This window comes from Schistocerca cancellata, chromosome 2, assembly GCF_023864275.1.
Source record: "Schistocerca cancellata isolate TAMUIC-IGC-003103 chromosome 2, iqSchCanc2.1, whole genome shotgun sequence".
NCBI lineage: Eukaryota > Metazoa > Arthropoda > Insecta > Orthoptera > Acrididae > Schistocerca > Schistocerca cancellata.
Window position 1 is genome coordinate 148,184,289 of NC_064627.1, and position 12,015 is coordinate 148,196,303.

The 12,015-nt window shown below is 43.8% G+C and overlaps 1 protein-coding gene across 6 annotated transcripts in view; it reads right to left on the reverse strand.

Annotated features, from left to right (window-relative positions):
- LOC126161441 (prolyl 4-hydroxylase subunit alpha-1) overlaps positions 1 to 12,015 on the reverse strand; it is an 806,800-nt gene that overhangs the window by 286,036 nt on the left and 508,749 nt on the right. The gene's annotated exons all lie outside the window — the stretch shown is intronic.

Here is a 12,015-nt window from a genome sequence, read left to right on the forward strand (position 1 = left end):
AAACACGCCACCTTAAGACCACGAGACATATTGCTGACACTCGCCTACTTCATTAGATCGACAAGTCAAATAATCTGATGGTGTGTGTACTGAAGGTCTTACAGTATGCACACCACAACAGTTAAGGCCAGGTTCATATGTATGCGCTTTAAATTTCCGAAGGTATGTAATTTATTTTATGATATACTACCCAAATTCTGGAAAAAGTTCTTTTACAGTGTTACAAAATTTGCCTAGAAACGTAATTTATCATTTGTTACGTTTGTAGTCCAGAAGATGACAGAACGCTTGTGTCGAAACCCGCCATTGTGAAATAAATAATATTAGCGATCTTGGCTTCACAAGAAATTTTTTTCCCATTAAATCGACAGAGCGCTCCTGTCACATAAACATGTCTAACCTATATGCAGTCAATATTGCAAAAAATTAAAAAGAATTTCTTTTTATTCATAGCCATTCAGTGCATTGCATGTTATCTTCGCAGGGAACTAAGATGCTGTTCACCATTCAACGGAAAAGTTACAGCGGAAACACTGAAAGGAAAAATAAAAAAAAGACTGCGTTCTTCTGTTACACATTTACACATTCCACCTGCGCGACCTCATATGGTTCGTCACACTTCAAACATATGCTGAACTCCCAAACAGCTCCATATGTAACATCTAAAGTATCTTTCATTAACATTTGAATGGGATTGAAATGTGAGAAAGGCGTTTCAAAACAGATCATATTAATTTGGTGGTGAAAGAAGATGAAAATGAATGAGTATACAATTATGTCGACCCGTTTATGCGTTAAAACTGTAGTATTTTAATCTCACACGCATGAGCCTACCAAACTACAGCAGACAAGAAGGGATATTTCAACACCATCAATATTGAATTCATCGACTCAAACTCACGTTCAGGCAAATTCAGTTGCCACATGAAATGTGCCACTGATGAGAATCATTTTATCAATTACTGTGAAAACAAAGTAAATGTTTCAAATGGTTCAAATGGCTCTGAGCACTATGCGACTTAACTTCTGAGGTAATTAGTCGCCTAGAACTTAGAACTAATTAAACCTAACTAACCTAAGGACATCACACACATCCACGCCCGAGGCAGGATTCGAACCTGTGACCGTAGCGGTCGCTCGGCTCCAGACTGTAGCGCCTAGAACCGCACAGCCACTCCGGCCGGCGTAAATGTTTCACTTATCAATGTTGTCTACACTGAAGCGCCAAAGAAAGTGGTATAGGCTTGCGTATTCAAATACAGAGATACGTAAACAGGCAGAATATGGCGCTACGGTCCGCAACGCCTATATAACACTACAAGTGTTTGGCGCAGTTGTTAGATCGGTTACTGCCGCTACAATGGCAGGTTATCAGGATTTAAGCGAGTTTGAACGTGGTATTATGGTCGGCGCACGAGGGATGGGACACAGCATCTCCGAGGTAGCGATGAAGTGGGGATTTTCCTGTACGATCATTTCACGAGTGTACCTTCAATACGAGAAATCCGGTAAAACATCAAAACTCCGACACCGCTGCGGCTGGAAAAAGATCCTGCAAGAATAGGACCAACGACGGCTGAAGAGAATCGTTCAACGTGACAGAAATGTTACCCTTTCACAGATTGCTCTAGATTTCAATGCTGGGCCATCAACAAGTGCCAGCATGTGAACCATTGAACGAAACATCATCGATATGGGCTTTCGGAGCCGAAGATCCACTCGTGTACCCTTGATGACTCCACTAAACAAAGCTTTACGCCTCGCCTGGACTACATTGGATTGTTGATGACTGATTACATGTTGTCTGGTCGGACGAGTCTCGTTTCAAATTGTATCGAGCGGATGGACCCTGGATGTCAGCAGGGGACTGTTCAAGCTGCCGGGGGTTCTGTTATGATGTGGGGTGTGTGCAGTTTGAGTGATGTGGGACGCCTGATACGTCTAGATAGGACACTGACAGGTAACTCCTGCAAAGGCATCCTGTATGATCACCTGCATAAATTCATGTCCATTGTGCATTCCGACGGACTTGGGCGATTCCAGCAGGACAATACTACACTCCACAAGTCCATAATTGCTACAGAGTGGCTCCAGGAACACTCTTATGAGTTAAAACACGTTTGCTGGCCACCAAATTCCCCAGACATGAACATTATTGAGCATATCTGGAACGCCTTGCAATGTGCTATTCAGAACAGATCTCCACCGCCTCGTAATCTTACGGATTTATGGGCAGTCCTGCAGGATTCACGGTGTCAGTTCCCTCCAGGATTAGTAGAGTCCATGCCACGTAGTGTGGCGGCACTTTTGCGTGCTCGCGGGGGCCCTACACGGTATTAGGCAGATGTACCAGTTTCCTTGGCTCTTCACTGTACACTCATGCTCATAAATTAAGGATAATTGCAGCATGTGGTGCCACACAACTTGGCACTACACTAAACTGGCGCTAATAGCATAGGCACATAAGGAACACACACGACACAGTTCTGTAAGTCCACGGTATTGGTGATAAGTTGAGAAAACCATCCCGAAACACATGTGCTACAAAACGCCACTGTTTCCTGCGCATGTACCCCGACGTCAGTATGGGATATGATCACCATGAACACGTACACAGGGCGCACAACGGGTTGGCTTACTCTGGATCAGGTGGTCGAGCATCTGCTGGGGTATAGCCTCCCATTCTTACACCAGTGCCTCTCGAAGCTCCTGAAGTGTCGTAGGGGTTTGAAGACATGCAGCAATACGTCGACCGAGAGCATCCCAGACGTGCTCGATGGTGTTTAGGTCTGGAGAACAGGCAGCCCACTCCATTCGCCTGATATATTCTGTTTCAAGGTATTCCTCCACGATGGCAGCTCGGTGGAGACGTGCGTTATCATCCATCAGGAAGAAGGTGGTACTCACTGCATCCCTAAGGAGGACATACTGCTGCTAAAAGATGTCCCGATACACCTGACCTGTTACAGTTCCTCTCTCAAAGACATGCAGGGGTGTACGTGCACCAATCATAATCCCATCCCATACCATCAAACTATGACCTCCATACAGATCCCTTTCAAGGACATAAGGAGTTGGTATCTGATTCCTGGTTCACGTCAGATGAAAACTTGTCAAGAATCACTGTTCAGACTATACCTAGACTCGGACGTGAACATAACCTGGGACCACTGTTAAAATGACCATGTACTGTGTTCTTGACACCAGGCTTTACGGGCTCTCCTGTGACCAGGGGTCAGTGGAATGCACCTCGAAGGTCTCCGGGCGAATAAACCATGTCTGTTCAGTCGTCTGTAGACTGTGTGTCTGGAGACAACAGTGGCTGCAGTAAGGTCCCGAGCAAGGCTACCTGCAGTACTCCGTAGCCAACTGCGGGCACTGATGGAGAGACATTGGTCTTCTTGTGGTGTTGTACACTGTGGATATCCCGTACTGTAGTGCCTGGACACGTTTCCTGTCTGGTGGAATCGTTGCCATAATCCTGAGATCACACTTTGTGGCACACGGAGGGCCCGTGAAGCGACCTGCTGTATTTGACCAGCCTCCAGTCGCCCTAGTTCAAAAAATTGTTCAAATGGCTCTGAGCACTATGGGGCTTAACATCTGTGGTCATCAGTCCTCTAGAACTTAGAACTACTTAAACCTAACTAACCTAAGGACATCACACACATCCATGCCCGAGACAGGATTCGAACCTGCGACCGTAGCAGTCGTGCGGTTCCGGGCTGAGCGCCTAGAACCGCTAGACCACTGCGGCCGGCAGTCGCCCTAGTATTCTACCCCTCATAACGTCGTAATTATGTGTTATTTGAGCCATTTCAACACACAGTCACCATTAGCATGTCTGAAAAAGTCTGCACACTTACACGCTGCACCGTTCTCTGAAATGCACCAACACACCTCTGCGTATGTGGACTGCTGCCAGCTCCACTGTGCGACGACCGCAGGTCAAATGCACCGCATGGTCATACCCCGAGGTGATTTAAACCCGCAAACCGCCCACCAGAGCGTTGTTTCACCATGTATTAGCATTATCCTTAATTTATGAGCATGAGTGTATTTCAGAACCACTACGTCGAAGAAAGGAAGTCTGTACAGCTGATGGCTCAATTGGAGTCCACCTGGGGCGAGGGGGGGGGGGTGACAAATAACAATACAGAAAAGAACAACAACTAACTGCGGTAACGGAAGACACATTTCTGGTTGTGCGGCATGGTTGACGTTTTCATTAGTCTGCATGACCGTCGTACGTTGTAGACAAAATACCGTGCAACTCAAGGGAACCATCGCACTGGCTCAACATCTGGAAATATATCTGACGTCTTAAAATCGGCAATAATAATTTTATTTTCAATGTATCGTACATAAGAGGCGATCAAAAAGTTTCAGTTCAAAGACCGTACAGTCCAGAATCGGTATGCCAATCAGGTAAAATTGCCGCGAGCACTGAGGCAATCATCCCATCGACGCACCAGCTTGAAGATACCTTCTTGCTAAAAGACCGTATCCTGCTGCGTGAATAAGTCCGTAGCTGCCTGCTGCACATCCTCGACTGACTGGAATCGTCGGCCCTTTTTCCAGAGACTGAAGACTTGATAACAGCATGGGGACAGATTAAGACTTCAGGGCGGGTGCTGGAGTGTCTCCCGCTTGAATTGGTGCAGTTCTGCGTTACGACATTTGCGATAAGGGGACGTGTGTTGTATACTAGAGATGGATCGTTCGCGACCTAACCGGTACAAAGGAACGGTTCATCAAGATGAACGGAACGAGGGAGAGACGAATTATAAGGAACGGTTTTTCATAGTTCACTTCGGTCGCGGCTTTCTACTTGTAGTTCCTGGGAACGGGAAACGATCGCTCTCGTTCCCGCAGTGGCACGTCGGCCGGTCTCGTTCCAGCCTCGGTCCCGTTCCCGTCTGTCTCGGTCTCGTTCTCGCTCGACCGGACTCGTCCTTCTTCGCGTGGCCGCTCGGCCCCTCGTCGCGGTTCCACTGTCGACTGCTCATAGTTCAGTATCGAGTTGTTCGTTTCGTTCGCCAGCGCACGCAAAGTCTAGATCTGTTTAAAACCTTTTTTGAACTCTGAACTTCTGGTTCTTTTCGTATTCTATTCAGCGTCCACCACCAGTAATTAAAATGTATTTTATATCTGCGTAAATTAGATAAAAATTACGTGGTATGTAATACATACATCTTTTCAGGTAACAAAACGGCATATCAGCTTACTTCACTATTTCGATAAACAACAGAAGAAATACCTGTAAAAAGATTTTTTTGTGATTACACATGCAAAGAAAGTCTGCACGGCACACACGAGTGGCCATTTTCCGTCTTTTTTTGATCCGACGTAAAACAGCATGTTCAATGTTATGGAAGTCAGCGCTCCATAATCGAGTGTATGGTGTCACATTTTGTAAAGAGAATATGATAACTTCTACAGTATTATTTTAGTGGTGCAGGGCGGCGCATGAAAAATCATCCCCGAGTACTAGACTGCTCATTGTCGTCTATTGTTTCGAAGTTGTTGTTTGCATTAGCTTATTTGTAGTTTCTTCACTGCCTAATTACCACATGTTTATCTATTCTGCCATAGCGTTCAACAAGTAGTGCGTAATTGGCGAGCAGTCTGTACTCGGGGCCGGTTATTCGTGCGACACCTTATGTTATTTCACTGCAGTCAGCCACATAACGCTACAGTTGGCTAAACGAGAGGTTTTGCAGAATAACGAAAATTACAAGTGTGTGAGAATTCTGTTATGAATGAAACTCTGTACCCCAGGGGGGATGGCTAGTGCCCCCTCTTGGCGTCTTCCATCTTCAGTCACCTATGCCACGGTCCGCCCCCCGGTAGCTGAATGGTCAGCGCGACAGAACGTCAACCCTAAAGGCCCAGGTTCGATTCCCGACTGGGTCGGAGATTTTCTCCACTTAGGGACTGGGTGTTGTGTTGCCCTAATAATCATCATTTCATCCCCATCGACGCGCAAGTCGCCGAAGTAGCGTCAAATCGAAAGACTTGCACCTGGGGAACGGTCTACCCGACGGGAGGCCCTAGTCACACGACCTATGCTACTAATTTTCAATTTTTGATAAGAACCATTGTAAGTAGGCTGTTTAGGTTTTCTTATTGGTAACGCCACGTAGCGCTCTGTATGAAAATCACTGGCTGTGCTGTGTGCAGTCTGTGGCTAGTTTGCATTGTTGTCTGCCATTGTAGTGTTGGGCAGCTGGATGTGAACAGCGCGTAGCGTTGCGCAGTTGGAGGTGAGCCGCCAGCAGTGGTGGATGTGGGGACAGAGATGGCGGAGTTTTGAAATTTGTAATACTGGATATTATGACCTGCTATGTATATTATGATTTTTCAACACTATTAAGGTAAATACATTGTTTGTTCTCTATCAAAATCTTTCACTTGCTAACTATGCCTATCAGTAGTTAGTGCCTTCCGTAGTTGGAATCTTTTATTTAGCTGGCAGTAGTGGCGCTCGCTGTATTGCAGTAGTTCGAGTAACCAAGATTTTTGTGAGGTAAGTGATTTGTGAAACGTATAGGTTAATGTTAGTCAGGGCCGTTCGTTTGTAGGGATTTTTGAAAGTCAGATAGCGTTGCGCTAAAAATATTGTGTGCCATTTTAGTGAATGTTTGAGTACGTTCAGTTTTGCTCAGCTGTTTGAAAAGCAAATAGTGTAAGAGGTTTATCAGCACAGTAATTCAGAAATTGTTCTAAGGGGACGTTTCATATGGCGACCCTGCCAGGATACCTCACTGGAATCTTCTGATTTCTTCTTGTAGTTTGTGCAATTAGTGCAGCCTTTGTTTATTGCTAGCGCGTAATTGTAGAGAGAATTTCCTTTATAGTTGTAGTTTTCCATTCTTGTACAGTAAAACAGTTGTGGCATGCATGTAGATTTGCATCAAGTATTTCGCAGCTGCGCTTGCAATTAACTAGATATTATTTTCAGTGTTATGTTAATGTGTTCTCTTATTTTTGCTCTTCAAATTGTGATTTTCTGTGTTATCGTGTGAAATATTGTGACAATAATGGCATGTGAAAAACGTAATACTAGGCTCCAAGGTAAACTGAGAAATGACAGTGAAGACGAAAGCAGTGTGTTAGCGCCACTGTGTAATGAATTAACTAATGTTCAAAGTAGTAATTTGGTAATTGTACATAGGGAAATGGAGCGGGCTGCAAATAATGGTGTACACAGTGAAACAGGTAGTGAACAAGGAAGCATTATCGATCGATCGATCGGCAACACCTCGCCTCAGGAATCCGAAATGACAGAACACAATATTGCAAATACTGTAGACTTAGGTTTTGGGTCCTCACCATTTTCTCAAATGAGTCAAGACACATTTTCTGCTTGTAAAAATGTGAATGTTGCCGGTGAAAATGCAGTGCCAAAAAGCATAGAGAAACAGATTCCAGACACTAATACATTATTATTGCAATTAATGCAACAAATCGAACAAAATCAGAGACAAATGGGACAAAGGCTTCAAAAGTTAGACACAATGGAACAACACCAGAAACAAACACAGCAACAGTTAGACACAATGGAACAAAATCTTCAAAAGTTAGACACAATGGAACAAAATCTTCAAAAGTTAGACACAATGGAACAAAATCAGAGACAAACACAGCAAAAGCTTCAAAAGTTAGACACAATGGAACAACACCAAAGACAAACACAGCAACAGTTAGACACAATGGAACAAAATCTTCGGAAGTTAGACACCACACTTGAACAAACACGTGAAGATTTAACTACTGAGTTACATAACATTGAATCGAAATGTCAAAAAGTCTGTAATGACGTAAAAACACAAATTTGTGAGCATTTTCAACCTATTTTTTCGCGGCATGAAAATGCATTACAGAATCACGAAGCAGCCATAAAAGAACTGCAAACCATTGTTCATAAAAATCATGAGACCTTGTGGGCTAAAATTGACTCAGTTGCATCTACCGATTCGGTTACGCAACTTGCAAAAGCTTAGGAAAACTTAAAGGACACAAAAGATTCGATTTCAACACAAATGGACACTCTGAAACTTGGTTCAGAAAAACACACTGAGGAAATGTGTTCACTATCGGAGAAAGTAGCCGAACTTTCGGATCAGGGCACTAACTTATCTACAAAGGTAGATGATGATCTGAATGACAAAAGACCCGTAGCCTTTACTGACACAGAAGAGTATGAACAAATTAGAAAATTCAAACAAAATCAAAATCAAATCAATACACAGTACAAAAGAGAAATCCGGGAAGTACAAGATCAGTTGACGCAGGTAATACAAGAATTACATATTTCAGAGGACACTCGCGCTCCAGTACGGGAAGAGGGACACAGAAATATGGAACAACCACAAAATAATAACACAGGACACTTCGGAAATTATGAAAGAAATTGGCAAGGCGCATCGGATTTTGAGATGGAACCGCCGAAACGAAGTAACAATGAGCGATGTGCGACTCGCCGACACGATGATTTCGACTATAAGCTGTTCATTACTACACGTAAATTCAAAACATTTAAGAATTCTGACAACGACATTCATGCACAAGCATGGCTTCATCAATTTTCTCATTGTTTTCCTCCCAACTGGTCATTGGAGCACAGGTTAGAATTTATGTGTGGCTACTTGGAGAATGAACCAGCTGTAAGAATGCGATCGGTCATTCACGATTGTCACAGTGAAGGAGAATATTATCATGCCTTCCTCTCAGCGTATTGGTCTCAAGCTACACAAGACCGAGTAAAACATAGCATCATAATGATGAAACGTTTCGAACAATCTGAATTTTCCAGTCTTATGAAATATTTTGAAGACATGTTGCATAAGAATCAGTATCTTTCAAACCCATACAGCCCCTCAGAACTCATCCGCATTTGCTTAATCAAACTGCCTGAACATTTACGACATATTATTTTAGCAGGACGTTGCAAAGACGACATTGAAGCTTTTCAGGGACTGTTACAAGAACTGGAAATTGACACTGACAATCGCGGAACGCGAAAACAGGAGTACAACAATTACAGGTCACATCTGTCACAATTCCGTGATGACAGAAATAATAAATGGACACGACAAGGCTATTCTTACAACGGAAATCGTGTTCAAAACAGACACCACCCGTATGGCAACCGTTGGCAGAGTAGTAATAATTACAGGGAAAGATCACCTCTCCGCGGTAATGACTATCACAGAGACAATCAGAGAAACAGACAATATGGGAACCAAAATAATTATTATCAAGGGAGACAGAATAACTTTAGACGCAACGGTCCAGTGCGCAGTTACGACTCAGGGAGAAATTCTCCACCACGTGACCGACAAGAAAGAAACTATGGAATCTATCGACATGACGACAGACGATATGATCGTAACGACAGACCTGAACTGCATCAGAACTGGCGGGATTTAAACAGGGCAGGGCCCTCTCGTCACGGTGAATTTGTAGAAGTTAGGTCTCCAAATCCCAATAACGACGCGCGCCAACAAAGAGACAATAGGCAATGACTCACATCGCTGGCAGCCACAAAAAGTACTTATGAAACTGATGACGCAGCTGCCGTAGCTAGTAATTACGTAAAAATGGAAGACATTAGGGACATCTTACTCCAGGAACACGACGTACAACTTAACAACATTGCATATCCTGTGATTCACATTACTGTAAATGACGTAAAATTTACGGCAGTACTTGACTCTGGCAGTCCCATTTCAGTAATTAGTGAAACAGCTTTTAGCAAGTGCAACAAATCGAACGATTGCCCCACACTTCCATTACGTAAGATTAAATTACAAAGTGCAATCTTTGGAAAAAGTGTAGATGTACGCCAACAAACCAATTTGGAATCCTTTTGCCAAAGCCACAGCTTCTCTATGAACTTTCTTATTGTTCCATTATTGTCAATGGAAATTATACTGGGAGTAGACTTTTTGAATGAATACAAAGCAATCTTAAGCTTTCACGATGCTGAAATAAGTTTAGAGGAAGAAGGTAAGTCAATAGCTTTGAAATTTGAAGACTGGCTCTCAAACCATGACGAGGAAATTAATCGGCTTTACCTTCTGTTAGATAACAGTTCGGAATTTTCTACGGAACTAGACACTAACAATCACTCTTCAAGTACTGACAGGGATGACATCGACGGCATATTTGAAATTAATGAGTTAATTCAGAATAAAATTCAAACAATTGAGAATTGTAATGACACTGATAGGCAGGACCTTTTTGAGATTTTACAAGCGCATTCCACAGTTGTTACTCACAAAACAGGAACAATCAAGGGATTTCAATACCAATCTCGTGTTCGTGAGCATACTAAATTTTGTGTTAGACCATACGTAATTCTAGCACATTATAGGGACCGTGTTAGAACAGAAATACAATCTATGCTTGACGAGGGCCTTATTGAGCCTGCAGTAAGCTCATACAACAATCCGTTACATGTTGTTGAGAAGAAAAATGGATCGATCAGGCTTGTCTTAGATTCGAGACAAATCAATACTATCATTATTCCTGAAACAGACAGGCCGCAAACGTTGGAAGAACTTCTTCAAAATTTTAATGGTGTAAAAGTGTTGTCTTTCATTGATCTCAGATCCAGCTTCTATCAGATCGAACTTCATCGAGAATGTAGAAAATACACAGCTTTCCTTTGTTTCGGCGTTTGTTATCAGTTTCGGAAACTTCCTTTTGGTTTGAACATTTCTTCGGCAGCATTCATTCGCGGGCTAAATTCCATACTACCTGAGTTCTTAAAACGTCACATCACCTTATATGTGGACGATATTCTAATAGCAGAAGCTTCATGGGAACAACATAATCGCATCCTCAACAGTTTGTTACGTATTTTTGCAGAATCTGGAATTACAGTTAACTTGGAAAAGTCTGAATTCGGTAGGTCAAAGGTGAGGTTTTTGGGACATATTATTTCTTCTGAAGGCATTCAGCCGGATCCTGAAAAGTTAGAAGCAATCAGAGCCATTCCAGTTCCAACCACAAAAAAACAAGTCCGCAGTTTTCTAGGTCTTGTAAATTTTTACCGTCGTTTTCTGAATATGCAAATTCTAGTTACATCAAAACTTTGTTCTCTCACTGGAAAAAATACTATTTGGAACTGGGACGAACAAGCAGAGTTGGAATTAAATTCTTTGAAAGAATCGCTACTTAACGCGCCAATACTAGCTGATCCAGATCTGTCACAAGATTTCTGCCTTAGCACGGATTCTTCTAAAGTCGGTCTTGGTGCACATTTATTTCAAGAAGCCACAGAAAATGACACTACTGTTCAGAAAACCATTGCTTTTGCTAGCCGAGTGCTAACAAAATCTGAAAAAAATTATTCCGTTACTGAATTACACTCCTGGAAATGGAAAAAAGAACACATTGACACCGGTGTGTCAGACCCACCATACTTGCTCCGGACACTGCGAGAGGGCTGTACAAGCAATGATCACACTCACGGCACAGCGGACACACCAGGAACCGCGGTGTTGGCCGTCGAATGGCGCTAGCTGCGCAGCATTTGTGCACCGCCGCCGTCAGTGTCAGCCAGTTTGCCGTGGCATACGGAGCTCCATCGCAGTCTTTAACACTGGTAGCATGCCGCGACAGCGTGGACGTGAACCGTATGTGCAGTTGACGGACTTTGAGCGAGGGCGTATAGTGGGCATGCGGGAGGCCGGGTGGACGTACCGCCGAATTGCTCAACACGTGGGGCGTGAGGTCTCCACAGTACATCGATGTTGTCGCCAGTGGTCGGCGGAAGGTGCACGTGCCCGTCGACCTGGGACCGGACCGCAGCGACGCACGGATGCACGCCAAGACCGTAGGATCCTAGGCAGTGCCGTAGGGGACCGCACCGCCACTTCCCAGCAAATTAGGGACACTGTTGCTCCTGGGGTATCGGCGAGGACCATTCGCAACCGTCTCCATGAAGCTGGGCTACGGTCCCGCACACCGTTAGGCCGTCTTCCGCTCACGCCCCAACATCGT